General features: G+C 37.8%; 1 protein-coding gene and 1 long non-coding RNA gene across 5 annotated transcripts in view; both read left to right on the top strand.

Annotated features, from left to right (window-relative positions):
• Positions 1–6,296: 6,296 nt before the first annotated feature.
• LOC110840859 (uncharacterized) lies at positions 6,297–10,279 on the top strand. Of its 4 annotated transcripts, XR_015537709.1 has the most exons (4): positions 6,297–6,432; positions 6,866–7,012; positions 7,336–7,499; positions 7,904–10,279. It is a non-coding gene; the product is annotated as an uncharacterized LOC110840859 (long non-coding RNA). The 4 variants fall into 4 exon arrangements; XR_002547026.2 differs by having other exon boundaries at positions 7,336–10,279; XR_002547027.2 differs by having other exon boundaries at positions 6,302–6,432; positions 6,855–7,012; positions 7,336–10,279.
• Positions 10,280–11,022: 743 nt separating this feature from the next.
• Positions 11,023–24,828, top strand: part of LOC110836165 (nephrin) — a 700,179-nt gene continuing 686,373 nt past the window's right edge. Inside the window, exon 1 of the mRNA XM_087358243.1 lies at positions 11,023–11,113. The gene's annotated coding sequence lies outside the window, so the exon portion shown is untranslated. The remainder of the gene's footprint in view (positions 11,114–24,828) is intronic.

Raw genomic sequence — 24,828 nt, 5'->3', positions numbered from 1 at the left:
GATTTTTCCTGTAGCCTCTGCTTCCAAACCGGCTCCGGGATCCACCCAGCCTCCTGTCCAACGGGTACCCGGGTTCTTTCCCGGGGGTAAAGTGCGGCCGGGACGTAACGCTGACCACTCACGCCCATCTAGTGCCGAGGTTAAAAATGAGTAGGAGTTATACGTCTTCTCCGACAAACGACTACATAGCGTATAGTGGGGCAGCTTTAATTTTTACCCTCTTACTGTATTCCAACTGCAGCAGAATCCAAATATTCATTACCGTAAGCCGGCTTTGTGATAAGTCCCCAAATTGTTTCACTTTCCGCCGTAGTAAACATCTTAAGACACGTAATAATGCGACAGGAGACGCGCATAAACGTCCATGATGCAGCCGCTGTTCTTCGTGTCTCATTTTAGTTAGTTCCGTTTTAATCGACAGCATTTCTCTCTTCCTGTCCTAATTACTTCTGTGCTTATTATACGACTCTTGATTTATTTAACAAACCTTTGTCCGTCCTGTACAGAGCAGTGATATTCAACCTTTTTTGTTTGCGTACCCCCAGATATAATTTCTCTTCAACTTTGTACCCCCAAAGTTGTTGGTGTACGACGTATAATTCAAGTTATACATAGTATATAATCTACATCTAAAATAAATTAAATAAATTACATTACTGATTATTCAGTGTTTATCATAAAATAATATATACATTTTTTAAATTTCACGTACCCCCTAAGATGTCTTCGCGTACCCCCACGTTGAATACCACTGATGTAGATTATTGCTAGGGCTAACGTTAATCAAGAAAGACGAACTGGGATTGACGTAAAAGAAAGCTGACGCGGTATTTTTTAAAGGAATTGCATTAGAAATTTCTTGAAGAATAAAATAAAACCTCAAGAAAAGAAAAGTCAGCCAGCGACCGGAACCTGATAAATACCAGTTTTATGTTTTAATATATTTTCAATCCTCAGGTGAGACATCAAGTATTAATATGAAATTTTCGGCAAAGTAAATAACAAACTTTCGGAAAAGAAGACTTAGAGATGAATTCTGAAATGAATTACACTATGCAGTTTGGAACAAATTACATTTTGTGTTTAACAGGGGCTTTTGTGGGATATAATTGGTATATTGTAGGATATAATTATGTTTTGTGTGGGATCCTCTATTACTACAGAGCTACCGGCTTCAGATAAGACGTGTCAAATTCTGACACAGCTATGGTTCTTGCAATAAAGTGTACATGTCGTGCACAAACCAAAATTGAACACCTTCCGTCCTCTGACTTTCGCTTAGACTCATGAGCATCGTATTGTTATACATGTAATTATGCTTCAGACTGAAATTTCACCTTCTGGACCGAGGTCAAAACTGCCTTTAACCAACCAGCTAATTATATAAACAAGCATATATGAGATTACAGATTCTCATAGCAGTGAAGATGGGTTTTAACTCCGTGTGAGATTATAGGTACAGACCAACTACTTATTAAACGAAGACGAATTTCCGAGACTTCTGTTCACATCTCCTGTTAACCTTCTCAGCAAGGTACAGTGTGACATGTGACCTCATTTTAATTTGTATTTATTTATGATTTATGTATTTTGAACTTAAAGGACCTTATTATTCTTAAAATTTGACCTCGTGCACTGTGTTACGAGAAACGGAATTCGCTTCAAGAGAGGAGTAAAGGATTTAAAAAGAATATTACGTGTATTACAGGCAATTCAGAAAGAACTTCAGACCACAGAAGAAAATGGTGTGGACGTGCTGAAAGAATGAAGCAAAATTTTATACCTAATGGGCTTCTGAATCGTGGTCGACGAGAATAGAAATCGTTGGGAGACCTAGAAAAAGTTGAACTGGCCAAAACAGATTTTAGTGGAGATTAAATTTGGTTTACATAGACTGAAGGAAATACTCCCCAACATTCTCGAGTCACTTATCGTGTAAATAAATTTAAATGTGGAAGATGAAATTTGCATTTTACCAAAGCTTTACATCAATGAACCCGATCCCAGATTTAAAAGAAAGTTGTGCTTTCTATTGTGTACAAATAAGTTTCGTAATTAGTGTCCCAAAATACGGTTCAGATCCTTGAATGGGCCTGTAGATTAATGAATGCCAGTTTCCTAGTATTATTGAAACAATTTGGTTTCTGGACACTATAGCTTCAGTGCCTTCTTAACACGAAAGAGGTAGTAAGCGAACTATGTTTCTCAAGAGGGGGTGGTAAAGGAAAGAGGAATTTCTACCGGACGATCTACTGCTGTATTGTAACATACGTACGGTGGAAGGTTTAAATGGGTTAGACGCCAAGCCTCGATTTGCTTTGTAGAGACATACAACTCGAAATTTAGAGAAGACTAGGTATCTAGCCATTCAATATCTGTAATTTTTCTGTCTCTGATTCCTTTTGATGAAAGTATAGGCCTGTTACATCAAGTTTTAACCTTTTCAGATAATATGCATTATGTTGATAATTCATTGTCATTCTTACATTTAGTTCTCTGTAGCCTATGTAGTTGGGATAACGTTGTATAAATTAAGAAACATATTTTTTACGTTCTCGTGTTCTTCCTGTTGAAATCTATGTTCGTCTTGAAAATAGCACTCATCCGAGTGGTATAGTTTCATGTGCTGCAGAGTATACAGTTACAAAATAACACAAGGCAAGAGGGAGAGAGCTGCCAAGACGCAAAACTGTGTATTGCAGGCTGTGAGTGTGAGGCGATTTAAGTTAATGTTCCCTCATCTTTGTTATAATCCGACTAGCACCAGTCGCATTTTTGTAGCGCGGTGTTGTTCCCTTCGCCTCACCTCCTGACTTTGACCGTTCCATCATTCTACCGACGTCGAAGACTGATTATCAAGCACAAATAACTTGTGGTTAGATTGCCTCTGTCACATTCTCCTCGTCTGATTCAATTATCGAAGTAAGCATAATATACAGACAAACAAATCTCAAAAGGGCTCACTTTAAAATACAGCACGGTACTTCTCTCAATAGGGTCATTGCATTTTTAATGAAGTTGATTTGTATATTTAAGATTTTTTAATTTTTTCTGGTGAATGTAGTGGTAGTGTCGTGAGAAAACTCCGATCGTGTGTCCTATCCTTCCCAAATATGCATTCCCCACCCTGCAGACATTTATTTATATGCGTATAAAAGTTACCTATTCGGTTGTTGCAGCTTACTTAAAGAACCTGCACCTTGTTTCAGAGTATTGAACTCAGCTCCATAGAGGATAGATCTGCTTTCATTCAGTGCATCCCCGGTTTCATTCTCCGCCTGCAGATGGTTACCTTAGTTATTCATGGTTTTTCTGTTACTTTACATTCAAATATGGTCGGGATCACGTTTTTTCAAATTTAAAATTTACATTTAGATCTAATTTCCGGTTTGAAATCAACATATTTGGTGCTGTTAAATACACTACATGAACCTTTTATGGATATATTTGAACTTGATATGATTAAGTAAAGCGTTGGTAACAAGGAACGAGCGAAATTTGATATTACTTTTGTGCATTCCGGTCTACATAGTAACATGAGCGAAGCCGTAACCATCCAAGCAGCATTCCGTACTACTGCGACATCTCTCGGGCAATATGTAGTCTATCGGTAAATAGTTCACTATATTGCCGTCAGGGCGAGACTGTGTGCTGGTATCTATGCCAGATGTAGCGACACCATTTCGATAAAGCTCGCTCCAGAAACTTGACTGTACGTTCTTCGTCCATTTAATTTGACAAAAAGAGAAACAAGCTTACCGAATAATAAAGGAAATTAGAAGAAGACGAGATATATAACAAACTAGATATCGTTCTTTCTCCTGGAATAGTCGCAAAAACTTGTTTCCCCTTGTTTTTAATAAATTATAAACAAAAAGAATATTAAAATGCCGCTAGCATAAAAGTTGTTTATTTATGAGAATAGAATGAACTAAAATAATTAAATATCCACATTTAATCTTTTGTGCGTCTATTGAAAATTAAAGTTCATATCATTTCTTCAGGAAAAAAACACTCAAACTTTGTCTCTCTTTTTCTCTGCTACTGTTGCTGCATCATATAGTGTCCTGGAGACTGACTTACGTTCAGAGGTTCTTACTGCCTTCATCATCAGGATCGCTGTGGTAATGGATGCAGTAAACACCTCTGAAACGTCGGTCAATTTCTACCAGATTATACTACGCAACATTTTAGAAGACAGTCATCTTTAACAGAGTTCCGTGTACTTAAATCAAGTTTAAGTTCCGCGTTATGAAGGGCCTAAATTAATTTTTCATACTGACATATCTTTAGAATCCATACATACGTATTAATGATGATAAATTGTCTATATGAGCTTTTCCACAGGTGAATTAAATCACTTTCAGGTTCTTTTCAGGTCCATTTTATTACAGAGTGTAAACTATATTTTGGGTCATAAATAAGTAGGCCCGTTAACCTAGGAGGTGAATGTCTTGAAGGAAAGCTATAGGGATCCGTATCTGTTTCTTTGTTCAGCGTGCTTTAGCTTGGCATGGATTTTCCTTTCTTTCTTTCTTTAGCGTGGCTTGACGCTGCTTCATGTGGTTTGGAGTGACTGCAGTTGGCTCTACTTCTCCTGCCTTAGCTTGGCCTTGCGTTTTCTTGTGTGGTTTCTCTTCGCGTGCCTTCGCATCGCGTATCTTGGCGTTGCATGTTTTTATTCAAGGCGTCGTTTGTGCGTCGTCACGAGGATCTGCATCGCGTGACTAGCTTCCGGGTTCCTTTACGTCGAGTTGCTCTGCGTCGCCGCAAACTGATTTCGAGATCACTAATGCAAGTGCGCCAACTGCAGCGTTGTCCAACTGACTATCGTCCTGTCACATAGCTAATGAATAATCGGAACCAAACTATTTAATTACACCCCAAGGGTTTTTTTTCATGTATTTAATGATGAGTCAGTTCCTGTTTGAGTTATGAATATATAATCACTGGGACCTAAACACTAGACGAGATTAAGAGAAATGAACATTAGGCCTAAACCTTAAGTAGGCCTACTGGCTTAACGCACACTAGACTGATTGACCTCGTTTCATTGTAGCTGCAGGCTTATTCAGTTTTGTTCTCCACAAAATTAGACTAAATAACATGTTGCACCCTTCTCAATTGAGATGTAAATGTAAAATAAAATTGTACTCTATTTTTGGTACATCCGAACCGTAGTTTTCTGCGTGCACAATTCCGGTGGTTGAACTTAATATCCTGGCCCGGAAATGATTTTTTAAAGTGCCTAGAAGTGGAAGATTTTCTTCTCCGTATTCTTCCTGGGTCACGTGACAGGGTTAGGGACCGGAAATTGCCCTCGACAGAGCAAGAGGAAGGGGTGAAAGGGGGCGACTCTGCCTACCCTTGCTACTTGCCATTTCAACTCACGTAACTTTCAAGATTCCAAAACACTGTTCCTCTCGAACTCCTTTCTTTCTGTTTCTCATTGTTGATGTTGTGTTTTCTATTATTTAAAAAGTTATTTCACCTTGTTCTCATACTTATATTCCTCCACTACATAATGATATTCCATGCAAGATCTATCAGTGGAAGTTTCATTATAATTTGTCACCAATACTATAGCACTCCTCGCTGCTTTTGTTCTCAAATAAATACAATATTGTACATAAATACACAATTAATTATCAATTATTCACTGTGTTTAGAAAGAACTAAGTTTATATTGTACTCAAAATAGGTTTATTAGCGAAATATTATTACAATAAGTAATTATCTGCACATGGACTCAATATACATAAGTTTAATATATATATGTGTTTGTGAATACAGGTTATTTTTTATGTATGAAATTTTCACATGCAGGAACATTATTAATCGACTTTAGTAAGTAAAATAAAAATAACACTGGAATTTACGGACATGCGCAAATTGGTCCGCGGACCACCTGGTTCACGCCGTCACCAATAGATGGTGCGGAATATCATACATCGAAAACGACTTCAGTTGTCTTTGCTTCCTACTGACTTTCTAGATAAATATTGTCCATATTTTATCCAACATATTTGAATTCATTTAAATAGAATTGTTTTTTATTTTATGTTTTGAATTAATTAAATTTAATTATTTGCAGTTCATAAGTTGTGGTGCATTTGGTTTGCAGATTTAATTTCCAGGCAGGTTGTCTAGATATTTGTTTACTAGAGAAAAACGTAATATTTTATTTAATTTTTATATTGGTGTGTTTTATGAAATAAGATTAGATTTTTACAACACAGTGAAATTATACGAAAATATTCTTTATCCCTATGTTTGGACTCGTTGGTGTCGAAACGAGTTATGTGATTGGCTAACGAAATTTGCTTCAAAATGGCGTGAGGAAGTTTGTGTGTGTTTTCTATAATCCATTTTAATTTGATTCTCAGAATGAGGATCTTTGATTTTATACCCATGTGTGATATGATATTGCAGGTAAATATATGCTATATTATGTTCATTTAGTAGCTTGCGTTCTACGTCAGTAAGAAACTTGTTAAGTGTGTGAAGAAATGAGGGGATTGTCCATGTCTCGCAAAAATACGTCCGAATTTTTAGTTTTGTCGAGCATGTTTCACTTAATTTCTAATAACATGAACAAGCAAATGAATTTTCACCTGTCGTATTAACCTATTTCAGTGAAGGAAATCCCAGAAGTTCCACAATGCAGTCTCCCTAAATTATCATTTAAATGTACGTATAAGGTTAGATGATTTTTGTATACCCAAGTGATGATCCTGGTATCTTATTGGTCAGAACTTCTTTGTCCCACCCAGGTTTTTCATAGGCAAGTGGTTAACATTCTAATTGGTCGCTTATAATTTACAATTGTGCATTCCATTATGTAATTTCTGCAGTATGTTGACAGTATGGGAGAAGCATCAGTGAAGACTTTGGTATTACAAGTGTTGGATGGAGTCATTTCAGCCATGTTCTGAGTTTTGTGTCATCAAATATTCCATCCTTTCTGCACACCAACTATGGAGATCCTGTAGGATTTGAGGTTTTCACAGCAGTGAGTATGAAGATTTTAATTTTAAAATTTTGTGTTGCAGTAGAATAGAATTTATTTACATTCCGTAGATCCTTCATTGGCCCAAGCAGATGATGTAGAACATGTCATAGCACAAATACAAAACTTGTATACAAGACAAATGTAAATTACATGGTTATGACATTAATTTACAGTCTTACCACAAAAATTGTTATACAAGAATGCATAGCCACTATTGCTTACATGTATTTATATGCAATCTGTTCAAGCAATACTAGGCAGATCATCATCTATGATTTATTAAGGCTTTATGTGACCATTGCTTTGTGTTGATGATGCTGCAGGTACTTCTGAGAGAAAATTGCTCTTCAGATTACTGGTGTATGCAAGAAGGTGATCCCCTGTCCATAATCTGAAAGAAGCCCAACCTCAGACTGAATTAGGAGGATCCATGAAGTTTTGATGATCACCGCATACAAACCGCAAGGAACCCCTGCATGTGTCATGGGTAATGTGTAGAAATTAATAATCAAGAGGCTGTCTTATGTTTGCATTTTAATAATTGACAGCCGTGAAGGTTTTCAGGTGTGTCCATTTTGAAGAAAGAGTTTAAAACACCACATGCTGGTTTTTTTGACACCTGTGTCACCTGGCATGGCACACTACGTTCTTACGTTATGAGTGGAGAAATGTCTTGACCTCTTAACATAAAAAGAAACTATTCCAGATGACCTCAGACTTTGCAGTCTTTGACATTACGAGCTTCGCAATTTATATTTTTTGTTGTTGAATATTATCACGGTGATTAATCAGGTTTGAGATGGTACGACCTGTGATGTGTACCACTGTTATAATGAGGATCTTTTTGGGGTTTGGGTAATTTGTTCTTTTTATAATTTTGATTTATTTCAGGTCAGGGTTCAGCTTATGGAGGGTGCCTATAACCTTTGTAGCTAAAAAATGGCATAACGGATTTGACTCCTCCCTCCATCCATCCAATGGCTCTACAGCCCATATCAGGCCTTGACCTCAATTTTATGCCTCCATGATGATCTATTATTTGCAGCCATTTTCCAATTTCGACATCGGATCAGACCGGCAGCATCTCATCTCACAGCATCTTCCCATCTTCCTCTAGGTCTTCCCACCATTTTTGTCCCTTCAAACTTAGCATTTAGGACTTTCTTAGGGGTTCTTGTGCCATCCATCCTTTGAATATGCCCCGCCCATTGCAGTCTTTTTAATTTAATGCATGTTACGAGATCGGGGTCTTTATATAGCGCGTATAACTCCTGGTTATATATCGCCCTCCACTGGTCATTGTCTTTAACTGGGCCACAAATCCTTTGTAGTATTTTTCTTTCACACACTCTCAAGGCATTTTCTAATTTCTGGGACAGCACCCAGTTTTCACAGCCATACATGAGGACAGTGCGAATTAAGGTTTTATACAGCAGTATCTTCGTTTCCCTGTGTATATCTCCACTTTTCATCACTGCCTTATTGGCCAACATTAGCGTTCTTTGGATCTCTCTATATTCTTCATTATTACTGGTAATGCATGTGCCCAAGTTCCACCCCCTCAATATTATGATCTTGGATTACCAATTGTTCGTCTACTCTATTCTGCTTACGCGTTTTGGAACAAGGCTTTAGTCTTATTTTCGTTGATAGTTAATCCAATTTCATCGGCACTGATTCTCATGATTTCAAAAAGGTCCTTCACAGATTTTAATGACCTGCCAAGGAAACGTGTATGATCTGCGTATCCGACTATTTGGCACATCTTAAATTCAAGAGTTCCGTCGACATCTGTAGGCAGCTTTCTAAATTAAACAGTATTGGGGCTAGTCCATCACCTTGTTCAATCTTGAAAGGACTTGCGAGATCTACTTGTATCTTCACATGTGCATCAGTGTGAGTCGTAGTTGCTCTAACGAGCCATATCAGTTTGGGGGTTATACCAAATTCATGCGTAATAGAATAGTTTATTCCCCTTCTTCACTTCTTCTATGGCTCTCCGGTCCGTATTCGGTCCACAGACTCCTTAATTCTCCTCTTCCATTCGGTCCGTCTGTCCGAGGCTTTGATTGAGGTTTCGAAACATCTTCCTTTTTACGGTGCAAGGTTGTTGGTCTTGCGACCAACCCCCAACCTGGAGGACCAGGGTACCAGTCCGACCTCTCCCCCTAGGGAGGTCCTACCACTAGCTCTTGGGGTCACCGAGGTACTCAAGCCGCACCACCACGACAAGGTGCAGGTACCTTTAAGTGGGGGGACTGTGACTCAAGCTTAATTCTTCCTTGTAATTCACTATTTTCAGCGACTTTACTACATTTGGCGCTAGACCAAGTGTTTAAACTGACTGACGGTCTGCTGAATGCCATGAATACCGTAGATATAATTTATTCTTCACATTCAGAATTGATTTTAATAAAATTCTGAGCCTTGTCATTCCGTTCAGTCGTGTCACGTACAGTGTCAGTCGACAGATTCGAATAGTTTTAGAACAAGAATCTGATGTTTGGTTTTCGGTGATAACGTGCTCGATTAACGGTTGCCCAGGAAATTGGGGAAGGGACGAAGTGTGTGCGGACAGGTGTCTATCTATCTATCTATCTAGCGTACAAATATACTATTCAAAACAACAAAGAGCAAGGGGTTTTAAAAAAAATAGCCATCGCCTACTAGAGTTTGCAGTAATTTTCTTGATTTATCGAACAACGTATGAAACTTGAAACCTCCAGTTGGCCAGTACCCCACTATATGGTACCTGTGCCTTGTCGTGGTGGTGGGGCTTGAGCACCTCAGTGACTTGAGTGGGATTCGAACCCACGGTCCCAGCGACCAAGCGGCACAAGGCCCACGCCTCAGACCGCGCGGCCACTACAGACCCCTACTGGCTTAAAAATAAGTAAAAAAAATATTAGCTTAATTATTTTTAAGAAATAATATTTTTAGCTTCAGTAAGATAATAAATTGTGTCGCAAGGAGTTATTGCTGCGTCTTGTATACTGTGTGTGGTGATTAGAACTAAAGTGGTGTAAGTCGACAAAGGAATAGAAGGAATATTTTAAACGTGTGTTTTTAATTTATTCACTGTAATCAATGAAAATATAATTGTCCTACAGGGAAAACAATTTCCTAGCAAGCGGAACATTTGATTTTTACAAGAATTCAGCTCTGAGTTCATATGTATCTGTATATATGTATATATGTGCTAAAATGTATTAGAGAGTATATGAGTGCGTGTGTATATATAAATAAAGAATTCCCCTGTGTGCGTGATATTCTAGCTTCACTGGAGGAAAAAAATTGCAAAACAGTGGACTCTGTTGTAACCTAACCTCCACATCAAATTCCATCTAAATCTGTCCAGTAGTTCTAAAGGTAAACGACTGGACTGATGGACACGATCAGCACATAATTCTTTCTCCAGGAGGACGTGGCATAGTTAATCCTGATTGAGGGTTTTTGCCAGCCACTCCAGGCAACCACAGGATAATATCTTAAATTAGGACAGGACCCCTTCCTTTCAGATCCTTTCCAATTCATTGTACAGTAATTATCGTATCATTTGGCTGTATGCTTTGAGCTAGTGACAGCATAAAATAAAGTATAAATAACAACATAAATTGATGAATACGATAGAAGTATCAGCTATTCTGTCATAAGAATAAATAGAGTCGTATGATTGACGTGGAGTGTACCAGATCAAATGACTTACTCTTTCCTTGTGCTACGTCGGCAGAATACTGCGGGCTGTGCTGTTTTATACAACAAAGAGACGCTTGCAATTCGACCCAGTAGACGAATTCTGAATTTGCTTTATATGACCTTGGTACATCGCACACGTGCACTTTAAAAGTATGTCTCATTGCAAAAGTGTTATCTGTTCAAACACTAGAGGAAAATTATATAAACAGTAAAATATGCATTGAATGAAATGCACGCTGACCGATTTAACTTTTTGTTTGACTACCTTGACGTTGCACATAAGTCTACCGACAGCAGACAGCAGCACTGTCTGTCTGCCTATCTACGACCCTACTACAAACTAAGTTATCAAAGTACTCTGTTCCGGTCAACGTCGCCTTCGTACGCCGTCATAGAGGATAATCTGTAAGCACGTTTATAAAACATTTATGTCGTGTTCAATTACTGATAATATAAACATTTCCTTTGTGTTTTATTGAAAAAGTGCGTAATTACTTTCATACATCTTTATTTCTGATCTTACACATTATTGTACGTAACTTGACCGTCGTTTCGCTGCTGTAGCACTGCTATGGTGTTATTATTTTCTTGTGTTTAAGATTCATTTTTATAGTGATGTATGTATTTTGAATTATGTGAAGTTCGTTAATACACTTCTTCATAAGTTACGTCATAGCGCAATTAGTTAAAATGCTTCATTTGTTCTGTCTGTTGGTCGTCTCTAACAAGTTTTCTTTTGTTTGGGAATTTAACACAGAATGCCGTTGCTCTTGTCTTCAAATGGACGCTTTCAAATTACACGTTTAACATATTTTGTTTGATATAAATTTTCTATAATTTGTCATTGTCAGTTACCTTCTAATTTGCGAAAAGTAATGCATGAAGGGTAGTAGAAGAAGATGGCTGTCTTCTGAGTTGTTACGCCGTGTAGTCTGGTAGAAGTTTACCGACGTTTCGGAGGTATTTGCTACCTCAATCGTCATTATCATCGCCCTGATGATGGATAATAATAATAATAATAATAATGATAACAACGTCGACGACAACAACAATACACAGTCCAAAGTGTTAGCGTATGAAACATCAATATTAGCTTACATTTCAAAATTTCTTACGTAAATAACTATGCCTTTATATTTAATTAAATAAAAGTTACATACAACTTGTGCAGAGCAGGTAACTTGTAAAAATAATTATTTTTAACACGCCTGAATTATCGAAGTCTTGGGTAAGCGCACAACTTAGCAAGGTCCATGCCAATTCTATACGATGTAGGCATATATTTAACTTCCGGAACTTGGCAAATCGATTTCGCCCTTGTTCTGTTATTAAAATGATCTGAAATGATGATAATTACATTACTTAATTGATCCGTTTTCGGAAAATGATTTTACCAACAATGTTTACGTGTGAATTGATTTTAATAAGGTGTAGGTACTCTCCACCGGTCAAGAGAAGATCCCTGCCCGGGGGGGGGGGGGGGAGAGACGATTTACTACCAGGTGGACTAGAGGGCTGCTATTGGTGGGAAGTATGACACGCCACACAGTTAAACTACTACACAAAGACGGAAAAACTTCAAGCAGTTGAGATTAGCGTGTAGTGAGTGCACCTGCACTGTGTTCTGTGGGTGTTGTGATAATATTCTAGATTAAATCACTGTGCCGCTGTGAGGTAATCTTAAAGTTATACCCATTAGAACACATGAAAGCATATTGTTTGTTGTTCGTTCAGTGGTTGTGGAACGAATGCTTTTAGGATGGATCGGCACTCACCATAAAATCTTGCGCATGCGCGTATATCGAATTCCTAGCAGGGATATTCTGCTTTTCGGTTATATGTATATGAATAACAATTTGATGATGACAGACTTTAGATGAAATACGTTTAAGAACTCGTGTATGTTTGACTGACAATTATTTTATATACAGCACATTTTATCTGTACCAAGGATATTCTCTAGACTTAATCAGATATCCCTTATACTGGCGTAAATAAAGTCTACGTTAGTACTGAAAGTCTCCTCGATAAGTGTTGTTTGCAGCTGACAAACTAGTTTGTAATTGTATTTAGTTTGAGGCTGAAGTGCTTGCACGTTCTGTGAAAAACATTTTCCACCACGGAACACTGAAATGAAAGCAACAATCAAAAACACGTTTTGAAAAGTGTCTGTCAGGTTACGTTTGTGGTGAAAGAACTAGGAAGGAGGAAAAATGAGACGCATTTTAAATAAATGGTTAGTAAAGTCCCCCCTCTCCTCAAAAAATAAAAGCCATCCCTTAACGGTGATGATATAGCTACCATTTCATCACGTTCAACATTCGTTAACAGTTGAGTCTAACAGATTTTTTTTTTTGGCGTGGTTTGTGTCTGACATGTTGTTTATTTGTGGGCTGGAAAATGTACTAATTTGATGTCTTTTGTTGAACATGACGGAAACCATACTGCACCACTTGACTAGTATGGGAGACGCCTGGGAGGTGATAGCACGTCTGTCTGCCTGTCTGTCTTGTGTCTCTTCTCTTCTCTTCTCTTCTCTTCTCTTCTTCACGAAACGGTCTGCTGCACACTCGTTGTTATTGTTACTGTCTTCTTTACCCCACTTACTTCCATTACTGTGAAAATCTCTTCACATCTCTTTTATACCTTACGAAAGTGTTATGAAATTTGAACCAGTCTTTTAAAATAAATATGTGTAATGCGTTTAATCCTTAAACCACACACGAAGGCTAATTTAAGCCCTTGAGCATAAATTGTAAATAAACAGTGTATTAAAAACGTTTTTGTTTGATTGATCGCATGCCTCGTTCTCAGAGTAGGGGAACACAAGTACTGAGGAAAATATGTGTAAACCTAATCTTATTAATTTTCAGTGTCATGAGCGCTAGAACAACGAATTTCTAAGAACAAAAATTGATTTCACATTTTTATAATTTTTTTTTTCTGCAGCAAGTGAGAAAATTGTGTTTTTCATCGTTCTATCTCTGATTATTTCTTCTTTATGGAACTTATCAGTCGCACTATAACCATTTTGTTTACTTTTTTCATAGATCGAAATTAATGTATCTGTGTGAATTCATAAAAAATTATACTTCTCCCCAATATTGTCAGGGTAATTAAGAATGAGATAGGCGGGACATGTAGCGTGCATGGATGGGACAAGAGGTGTGCACCTTGGGAAGCCTGAGGGGAAGAGACCGCTGGGGAGACCTAGACATAAATGGGAGGATAATGTCAGGCAGGATCTATGGGAGATAGGAGTTGAAGGCGACTGGATTTTGTTGGCCCAGGATAGGGAACGTTAACTAGGTGATAACCTTCGGGTTCCCTAAGCCATCTAGTTAGTTAGTTAGTTAGTTAGTTAGTGTGAGTTCATAATCTAAAATTGCCACTTTCGTTTCAGTCCTTTACCTGTTTTATTTCATTTCTCATGAAGTCTGTCACTTAACAAAAACAGCCCGTATTGTCTTGATTTCCGTTAACCACGTCAACATCACGTACGTAGTCCTGACAAGTGAATTCATTCGTGACGTTGATCACAATGCTAACAGAACATCGATTTTTCACATCCCAGTAACATTACGCAGCTCTGCATATCATTTATTGGAGCGTGAAACTGTACAATGAAGTTAATGCATATACAATGTACATATCTGTGGCTTTACGCTGCATACTAATCTGTGTGAACAATAAAACAATTACTAACAAATCAGTGGCCATTGACAGGATTACTAGCCTGATATTGCGATTCTACAGATTACGTAAGCACATGTAAGTTAGTTATACGTTCATAACGGAATTCGTTTTTGAAGTTAATTCGATGGTAAGTAATTTTGTCTACGTCTGCTTACTCTTTTATTGAGGTTAAGATTTTAATACTTAGATGGAAAGGTCATATTAAAGTGAATATAAAGGAAATAGAGTGGGAGATTTTAGAGTTGATTCTCCTGGTTCGGGATAGGGGCCTATGGCGGACGTTTGCTGATATGGTAGTGGCCAAGGGGTTCCATGGAATGTGAGAAATTTTATTACCACCTCAGCGTCTGTCAGCCTTCCAAGGCCTATAATCTGTGATCGTTCTACTAATACTGTCAGAGTGACAAATTGTAATTATAAAATATCACTGTGACGAAATTGTAAGCTTTAATCGTAATTTATCTTCATTTTATCGATAGTACAATAGACACAGGTGTAACATAACTGTAGAAATAGGCTGGGGGCGACGTCTGCATGTGAAATTCACGTCATGACGCCTGTCGTGAACAGTTAAAGAATGGGATCTGTTATGAAATCCTAATACACTTAAAACGAGTAGGCTAATGAATATCGCCTAGATGTCATCTTGTTATATGAATCAAGATTTATATTGCAGAGTATACACATATAAATAAATAATAGACACTTGTTTTGTGTAAATGGAAAGTCGGAGATATTAAAGAATAATCAATACTGAAAGTGTGTTTCGTCACCTGATTCTTTGGTAATTTGATCAAGTCCAGAATAATTGAAATATGCCACCTGCTCTAAAATTTTGCTATTCGTTATAACGCATTTAACAGAATTTTTGTGTAGAACGTCCATAAACATATCGAATGAATTGGTCCAAGCATATAAAACGAATCAATGATTGTATTGATCCCTTAAAACCAAATAGTAACAAAATGCATTAGATGCTGTAACAGTCAGTAACTTCACATGATGCCCACAGAAGGTGTTAATGGGTTTTGTGTCTTTCTTAGAGTAAACATCGGTTATTTACTTAAACGGCGTTGACCAATTGGTCATTGTAATGGAGACTCTTTGCGGTTTCTTTGAGTATAGAAATTAATTTGATATAATATTTAGACGGGCTTATGCTGCTAATGGTTAAAACGGGCAAGTGTTCGGGGAATATCGACGTAAAGCCGGGGTGACCGTTGAGGCTGGAATAGGCAGTAATGCTGAAGCCCCGAAGATAAGAAGGAGAAAGGGATTTCTCTGTAAGCAGTAATGCTGATACTGTACCAAGTAAACCACCAACAGAAAAAAAGAGGTGACCGTGAAATCTAATATCATTACATACTGTAGACATGTGTGCAACTTACGTTAAAGTCATAGCATTATCATGCTCTTCGAATTCTCTGTTATTTTTCGTTTTCAGTCAGTAATATTTCGAAACTTAAGAAAGATTTAGGATATTTCTCCGACTGCACTACTCTGATGTCTCCGCAATTAATACGATCCACCACGATAACCACATGTCTCGTCATTAGCTCGAAACGTACGTTTTCGAGGTCATTAATCTCTCACCTCATGCCCTTAATGATTACATTTTTGAATATTCTGTAAAACTGACCATAAAACTTAGCTTACAACTCTACCAGTGTGTTACAAGCCATTTCCCCCTCTCTGATTCCACAAATGCATTTTCCATGCGCTCTGTACATCTTACATTCCAAAACCCTTGGTTCTTTCACCCTCATATTTCAATTTACACATAAATTGAGCTCCCAGCTTTATTACATTTAGAAAGTAGCATGATAAAGCTTTGAATCACCCCCCACCAGGTTTTCAGTGACCTTTTCATTAAATATATTAAGGAAGTTTCATTATACCACTTAGCAATCTTTCTTGAAAATTGCTGCTGGAAAACTCTACAGGTTGCCCTCGTATTTATTCTTGAGCCACCCTCTGATAAAATTATATTGCTCGAATATTTCATTATTCCCAACGCAAGATAATTGTTACGTTCTGGTGTGGTTCTCCTTAAGATTTGTGATCCTAGGTAATGCAAGTTCCATTCTTGCAAGGCCTCCAGAATATATACTTCCATATATAGTAATGTGGATGATAAATAGAGGAAAATTTCAAGGTATTAAGAATACATTTTTCAAGAAGCCAAGGTTGTTAAATAAGTCGTTTAATATCAAAGGATCACTTGGTAGCTTATTGTCATTAGTGGGGGTGTTAAAATTTCGTGTGACATTTATATTTCTTTCACTACGTACTTGTTGCTGATCTACTCGAATTGAAAGTTGCGCGAAAGAATGATGAAGACTAATTAAAGCAATAAGAAAAAGACAAGAAATATCTGCTGCATTGCAGCCTTACACGAGTTGTTACTCCTATTTGCTGACTGATTATTAATATATTCCTAAGAGACATAAAATCTTCTTTAGCTACGCCATTTATACAAGATGCGTTCCCTAATCGTTTTTCTCTCTGCAGTACATTTTGTTTTACGAATTCTTACCACTTTTGGTCAGTACTAACGTTGTAAAGTAAGAAATTAACCGCGAATAATACTTCTTTTTAATATTAGTCAATCCCCACATTGTGGATTTATGTTTTCTTTTATTAAAGCTTCTAAGGCAAGAACAAATTAAACTCAGTTTTATCACATGTTCTGTCATAATGATCACACTGTAGTTATTACATGAAGACTTTGATACATGCATTATGGCGCAATGTACTTCTCAGGTGGTTACCCCAGCCCTTCGGAGGAAAACATATCCTCCATCTTCGGGGTGTTGTATATGTCTTACTTCTGCTTAACAACAGCTCGTTTTAAAATGCAGTTCGTGTAACGGTTCACAAGTTTCGTGATTTTATCACAATAAAATTGCCTCGCTTGTTCTCTGAACCACTCTTGCACTGCATGTTGCGCGTCAGAACGGCACTGATTCTGTTTTAATCAGTTACAATGATTCAGTCATGCCAGATACGCTCAACGTCAACATTTGTTAACGCCGATGACAGCCTAGGACGCCGATGTTACCTGCTACACTCCTCTACCCTTACTTAAATCGCCCTACCCATTTGTAAAATTTCCTACAGTTCGTACGGTTATCGCAATGTTGTACTACCACTCTCCCCAAAATTTCAGTAGTTTATCACCCTTTAATATAATTCGGTATGAAGATTATTGCTGTTCGTTGCTGCATGCTATCACTGAATCAGCCGTTATAAACATATCACAGTACTCAAAAAAGACATGGAAAACCTCTGAAGACATGTCCGTATCTTGAATATTCACCAACGTTATCAACGTTTCTAACACCACTTTTGAGATAATCTAAAAAAAATGTTTATTGTTTCACTGTCCGTGGCACTCACACTGAAATCCATCGGCGAAATGTTATATTATCCAAAATATTCTCCTCTGTTAGCGAGTTGAGCAAAGTGCCGTTAAAACAAGAGAATTTCCCATGTCTGCAGTACTCTGACTGTGGAAAGCAATTTCAGGCTCGACATTCATCTTAAGAAACTGCACGGCTCGGTTCTATGGGAGGGGGAGGACTGTCCCCTGGGGCCTTGTGACGTCACAAGAGCGGCCATAAAGTAGCCGCTTGCTGGCTCCCGTGCATATTAATGCTTTTGGCAGAGGACCCCGTTCCATTTTTATAAATCTAGCCAGTGGTGTTGGAAATTGCTTGGTATGTTACACTCAGAATGTTCGCATTCAGTTAGCATTGTTACTAGTCGCGTTGGAAGCCTCTTGCCCCATTTCACATTTATTGTGGTGTAATCGGTGTTGCAGTACACACAGTCTGGTAAACTGATGTATGGGCTGCATTTCAAACGTCCTACCGAGAAGTGTGTAGAGAGAGGAGTGCAAATCCAGTTTAAAGTCTACATTTTGACAATTATCGTGACGGAATGTGGAGATATTCTTGTTCGTCCGTAATGTTGGTGTAACTAAGCAACGAATAAAATTCATGGTTGGCTGTAAATGAATCCGGATTCTGGTAAAGGGCATCTAGGAAGACTGAACGGAACTCTCAGAGAGGAAGCTAGGGTCTTTATAGTTCCTAACATTTCATGCATAATTATAAATCGCAGCAAAACAAAGTTTGGTTATGTTCTTAATTAATAGTAAATATTAATTTACTATTGGGCCTATATTTGGGGTTAGTGAGGCCATCAGGTATACTGGCTTGGGACTTTGGGAATTTTTCTCTTCGTCACCCAGTCACCTATGACATCATTACGGAGGATTTTTCGCACTAGGGTGAAGCAGACTGATGGTGAATTAGCAGAGTGTTTACCTTCGTCTGATCTCGAGGTTTAACTTGAAAGTTGGATTGGTTTCATGCTCTCTGCACTCATGCCTACATGACGTGGTGTGTGAGGGAAAATGTTTTACGTTTCTGATTATATGAAACACGGGAATACTGAAATTGGCTTAAACTGATCCTCCAATGAATAGCTACAATTTCTGTGGCTTCCTTGTCATGTAAGTCTTTATTTTCAATATTACGTAAAGTACCTCCTATTTTTGACTCTTTCTGTACGTGGCTCTTTGCACTTCAAACAACTTTCGTATGAAATAGTGATGTAAACATTTGCCCGCTATGGCAACAAAATGGCGATCAGTAATGAAAGCTTATGGAAGGCTTCATTTCTCGAAACAAAGTTCCTCCTTTGACACAACCCACCTGAACCAAAACTCATGAGAGTCCCATATCAGGTTTCTTTATTCATGTCTGTGATTTAATGGCAAACACAGGAAGAAATAAAAAGGCTAACTGGGTCAGGTGCTTACAACAGAAATGAAAAGCCATTCGCGAGGCCTTAAGACTTCTCACGTGCTTTAAGTTTACATCTTGATTTTATATGAAAGGGCCGTCAATGATTAAACTCTGATCAAACACAACGCTCACATTTGGCTAGGCTACCAGTGATAAATTGAAAGACGCATTTTAAAGTCTGCATTTTACCAATGTTAGGGTTGCAATGTGTGTGCCTAACGTAAATCTTGCCTAACCGATGAATAAATTGTAAGAAGCCATGAATATGGCAGGTATCTGTGAACTAATTTGTTGAGCAATCCGTTAATTTTCCAATCTTAATGGTCCAAATATATTGTATTACGATGTTTAAACAGACAGGTTTATTAACTTATGGTGTAGAGATAAAATTGATATGCTACTCTGCTGGGTGAGAGACCACGTTTTATATACACAAACAGTAACAACTTATATTATACTGTCAGTGTCATAAAAGCCTGCAAAAATATAGTTATAATAAGTAAAATAAGATATGTTTCCAACAGTAGTCGGATAAAATAAGTTATTAAAGTTAAGGAACATTTCAAAATCTTCATTGTTTAGTAGATAAATATTTTTCCGGAATACAATTTTTTTTTGTTCAGACATGTCAGGAAATGTCGCTCTCGACCGGACTATAAACGTACGTTGTGTCAAGAAGTAGACTTCGATTCATAGAACGGCGAACAAGGAACGCGTCTACAGTATACTGCCGGAGCAGAAGTCTTTATCAGTTCTGGAATGTGGAAAATGAGAACTCATTCTAATATTCCAAAGTTACTTATTGTTTCAATTTTGGGTATTTTAAATGGGCTCAGTGTGTGGAATCCTAAAATTTATGTTGGCGTTGTTGAAGCCTCGGAAGCGTATTGATGCAAATAATATGTTTAAAATCTGGAATTACAGCTTCCTTTTTTTTAAAAATGTAAATATAATTGTAGTTTTACTATGTGAGACATTAACGTAATTTATATGCAATTTAAAAATTAGACCCGCATCTAGGTAAATACACCTCATCTCTCTTACGAAAATCATGATGTTAATGATTCTCGGATGTAGTCTATAGTCGCTCTTTATTCTGAGCGTCACGTACTACCCATAAACCCAGTGGCGATTTGTTAAATACCGAAGCATACGAACTCACAACTTCCACTCTGCTTTAAACAGTTAAACCTTATTAGGAGCAGAATAATGCTCCTATGTAGTTGTTTCCGTTAGTTGCCTCTAATCGAAATACCCTTGGTTACGGTCCAGTTGAAATTCTTCTCTGTGTAAACACAGGGCACGATCTTGAGCTGTGAAGGATTTCTCAGTGGTTTCTCGTTCACTAGATACGATATTATCCATCATCATCACATTCGAGAACGATCTTGTACACCGCAGCGGAGAATCGAATTTCAGAAAGAGGAACGGTGGCGATCTATAATGGTGGGATCACGGTCAGAAGGTAAATGGGCTCCGTATTGTATCCCATCAGCAAGGATGTTTGTAAATAGCTTCCATTCCATCCCAGCCACAATGATGATTGTATTTTCGAGCAACAAACATGATGTAGACCGAACTAAAGATACAAATGCGTGTTTCAGTCACAAATGTCAAATGAAATGATAGTGTGTCTGTATCTTAAATTGTTGATCGGCGTATTGTCTGTTACTTAGGAGAAAAACTTTTACCTTGGCGTTGTGGGTCAACATTGTGGGGGAATATTTCGACCTGGTAGTGTAAATATGGGGCTCGGTTTGAAGGGTAACGAGATAAGATTTCTCAGAAACAGCGAGTTTGAAGGCCGACTGAGCACCGGAAGATGGTGTCTAATGAGGGAAGTTAGACAGTTCGTCTGTAATATAACGTCCCGTTCAGATATAAGTGTTCTGATGAATCTCAGGTATATTTGAATGCATTTGTGCGAAACACAAAGAAATTTGTTCAGTAGGTTATTTATATATATTTACTTATTCCACGTGTTTCATTACTTTAAGCAACAAAAGCAGAAGCAGTCAAATTGTTTCAGCTTAAAATGTCGTTTTATTATTTGCTTACGAGTTAATAAAGTTCTGAGATTAATTACCATCGTTATTCGATTAATCGTTGAAGAAAATCACTGTATAAAAATAATTCAAGAATTGTGGCGTTCGTGAATTTGAGACAGGTCAGTTTATCGTTCTTTTTTCCTTCAAAGCATGTTTTTTCTCTCGCTTGTTGCCCATCGTTATTCGCATGTTTATGAACATGTCATTAATTATATCTTCAAAACCCATCACTGGGACCATTGCATGAACTCTTCATGCCAGTCATAATGAGACCGCTGTACAAGAAGATGGCATTTCAATTAAGTTAGCAATTACGGAACACAGGAAGTGACGTCAGGAGCGTGGATTGCTGTTGCATCTACATTTAGAGTACCAGTTAACCGACGCCAGATATTCATAGCTAGATAGGGGGTAATTGTGATTCCTGTCACCTGTATGTGTGGTGAAGACAATCAACACTACTCTAAATTAACTGTGCGAAATTTCACGGGCAAAGTGGGATGTCATAATTACTTCAAATTTAGTAACGGCATATCAAATGTGAAGTATTCTATTTGAAAGATTAATGTGTTTTAAAACACCCACATGCCACATAGAATTGCGCAGAAAAACTTTTATGGTTGCTAGTGGTTGATGCAGATAGTTACGTACTTAGAAGACAAGGAAACTTTCTCTTAGAATCCCCTTCTTCAATTCGTATCAGTGTTCAGTTTATCTTGTACCATTGGCGTGATCCACGAGTTGAAGTCGAAAAAGAAATATGAAAACGAAATGAAGAGGGAAAATACATAAAAAGTAATGCAATGTTAAAGGAGGAAGATAGTAACTGCAGACAGAAAAAGAAGGAAAGAAATATGGAAAGAAATTTATGATAAATAATAGATTATGTGAGAAAATAAGAAATAATGGAAAATGAGATGTGTTAGTAGAACACGCAGGTTGAATTCCACAGATAACTGCGTGGCTGTCCGCGTGTTCTGAGGACACGTAGGCAACCTTGCTGGACTGTGAGAGGTGGTCCGGCCGGTCGTTCGGCTTCCCGGATCTCTTCGCATTGTTATTCTGGATATTCTGTAGGCATGAGGATTATTGCTTTCCATTATCCACATATGCAGACAAAGCGAAGAATAAGAACGGTGCTATTGATGCTAGGATTACGGCAGACACGCAGCATCGGTCGCGGTAGTAAATCGTACTTCTGAGGGCTGCTGGGCCGGTTGGGGACGCGTTTGGAAGTTTAATGTGCAGTACACCAACCGACAATATATTCGTTAGTATTTATTCTGATAGAATAATCCGTTGAATAGGAAATTAAAAAAATATATGCCTCGTGGTTGTTATATAAATTTGCGGATAAAATCTTAATCTAAAATTACTAACACAACTTAATAAAATTATATGGAGAAAAGTGTAACTTTTAGATATTTGTTGTAAACTGCCTTTCGTGTCATGAATATGCGGTTATTGATTTTCTTTCTACCCGAGAGTAAAGTATAAGGTTCTATATAATTAAGGTTGTGCTTGGAGAAAGTGCGTCTATAATACGTCTCTACAGCATGGTTTATTAATAAATCATTTTAACGCTAAAGACAATAATATTAAAGAAGTTGCAGATGACTATATTCTGGGATCTTGCGCCGTGTAGTGTGAGAGGTACTTGCTGCCTGCATCATTACAGCGTTTCTTGTTACACGGCGTCTCTTGAATCTTCCGATTACATAATAGATGAGAAATATCTGGAGTAGCTGAGCGACTATTGTATTTTGAATAAAGGTTATGCTACATGGAGCTACACTTTATCTATGCAATTACAACTGACTAAAAAAACTGCATATTTTTAAAATGTACACATTAGCAACACTCGTCTGATTTTACTTTTTAAAATTGGTTTAAAATAATATCACACAAAAGTTTCCTACATCGTTTACTTATTTTCGGTTACAGTATAGTGTTACTTAAAATATTAATAGTTATTTTTACTCTGATTTTAATAAAGTCAAACATACCCAGTGCTCGCATTTGAAACGGTGTGTCCAGGAGTTGGCACACAGATGATCCCAAGTACGCATTCTACCGACGGAAGATTCTATAGGCCTGTAATATATGTGTGGTGACGTAACAATGTGGAGTGGCGCGTGTGGTGGTGGAAGTTGCACAGCTGAACACAGTAATGGCTGCGCGAGGTCAATATCATTAGCGTGACCTCTCTGATATTCCTTTCGTTCCAGATAGGGCGCTATTAGTCTGCATTCACTACGAGGGGTCACCGGTCAAGTTCCCACATAACAAGGCGAATTGGGTGCGCGTAATTCGCAACAAAATGTCAGTGGATCGAATTTTGGTGCCACCTGCTGTGCAGTGCATTTTGGTTTCACTTTGCCTCTTCGTTTGAACACCGCGATGCTGTTTCTCTTCCAAAATTTCTGAAACACCGACACGGCAATCGCAACTTCCACGATCATCTCCATAATTATTGTAGAAAAGTGTAGGACCTAAGACTATAAGATTGAACAAAAACTACCTACAACTCTTGTTGCGTTTTTTTTTTGACATGAAGGTATTAATGTAGCGTAGGAAAATATGTATCGCTGTAATTCTTGGTCTTATTCGGCGTTAATTTTGAAAATTTTCTAGTTATACAAAGGAAATTTCATCGGTGCCAATATGAAGAATGAAAGGCCATGCAGTAGCTGGTTGGGGGATCCCGGGTGGGGGAATCCCCCTTGATGTTACGTAGTGAGAGAGGCAGACAGACACTCCAGATAGGGTCATGACGCCAGACATCTCTGACATCACTAACATCATTCGTGAAGTTCAATTCCGGTGTACGCACCAGAATTGTTACCCTATGCGTACATTTCTTGAATTATTAACGCTGTTTTTGTGAAAACGTGACTATTAGCCTACACTTCAACCCAAAATACTTCAGCGTATAATCACCCCGGAATAGCTTCTGCAATGCATGTAAGAAGTAACGAGATATTCACGTCAGTATCAAAGGAGATCTAATGGAACAAACAAAAAACCGTGTAGTAAAGACTTAAAGAAACAAGAGACACGTAAACAGCGTTTACATTTATTTACAAATAGGATTTAAAATTTACAAATTATTATTTTTTCGCTACAGTTTATGCGACTGAATTTTGAATTAATGTGTGTCTTTACAAGGCGCCTGATAACGTAAGACCACGTTGGTTAGGAGTCTAGCCTCCGTGATTATTTAACGCTTTGTAACATATTCCACTTATTAGCTCATTTGATACAAAGTTAAGCAGAAACCACGAATGACAATTTGAGTGTTGCGAAAATCTTTCGCCTGAGTAGAATACATATGTCAGCGGCATCTGTTGTGCCTGTCAGAACTGCAGGTTAGATGGAGTTGACTCAACATCTGACGGTCATAAATTTGCTATAATCTGGCACACTCCTGGGCTAGAATATGGCGGCTTGGTTGCGCATTAAACCTACTTGTGTAGCTGTATAAATTTCTCTACTGAAATATCTTATAATAAGTACCCTTTCTGATTAATTACTTTATTCCTACAGCTCCTCGTTTGAACCG

The sequence above is a fragment of the Zootermopsis nevadensis genome, unplaced genomic scaffold, assembly GCF_977971745.1.
Source record: "Zootermopsis nevadensis isolate Lab colony 2312 unplaced genomic scaffold, Znev_1.0 Znev_ptg000029l, whole genome shotgun sequence".
Taxonomy (NCBI): domain Eukaryota; kingdom Metazoa; phylum Arthropoda; class Insecta; order Blattodea; family Termopsidae; genus Zootermopsis; species Zootermopsis nevadensis.
The sequence above is the reverse complement of the archived record's forward strand: the minus strand, read 5'-3'. Positions and strand labels throughout refer to the sequence as shown.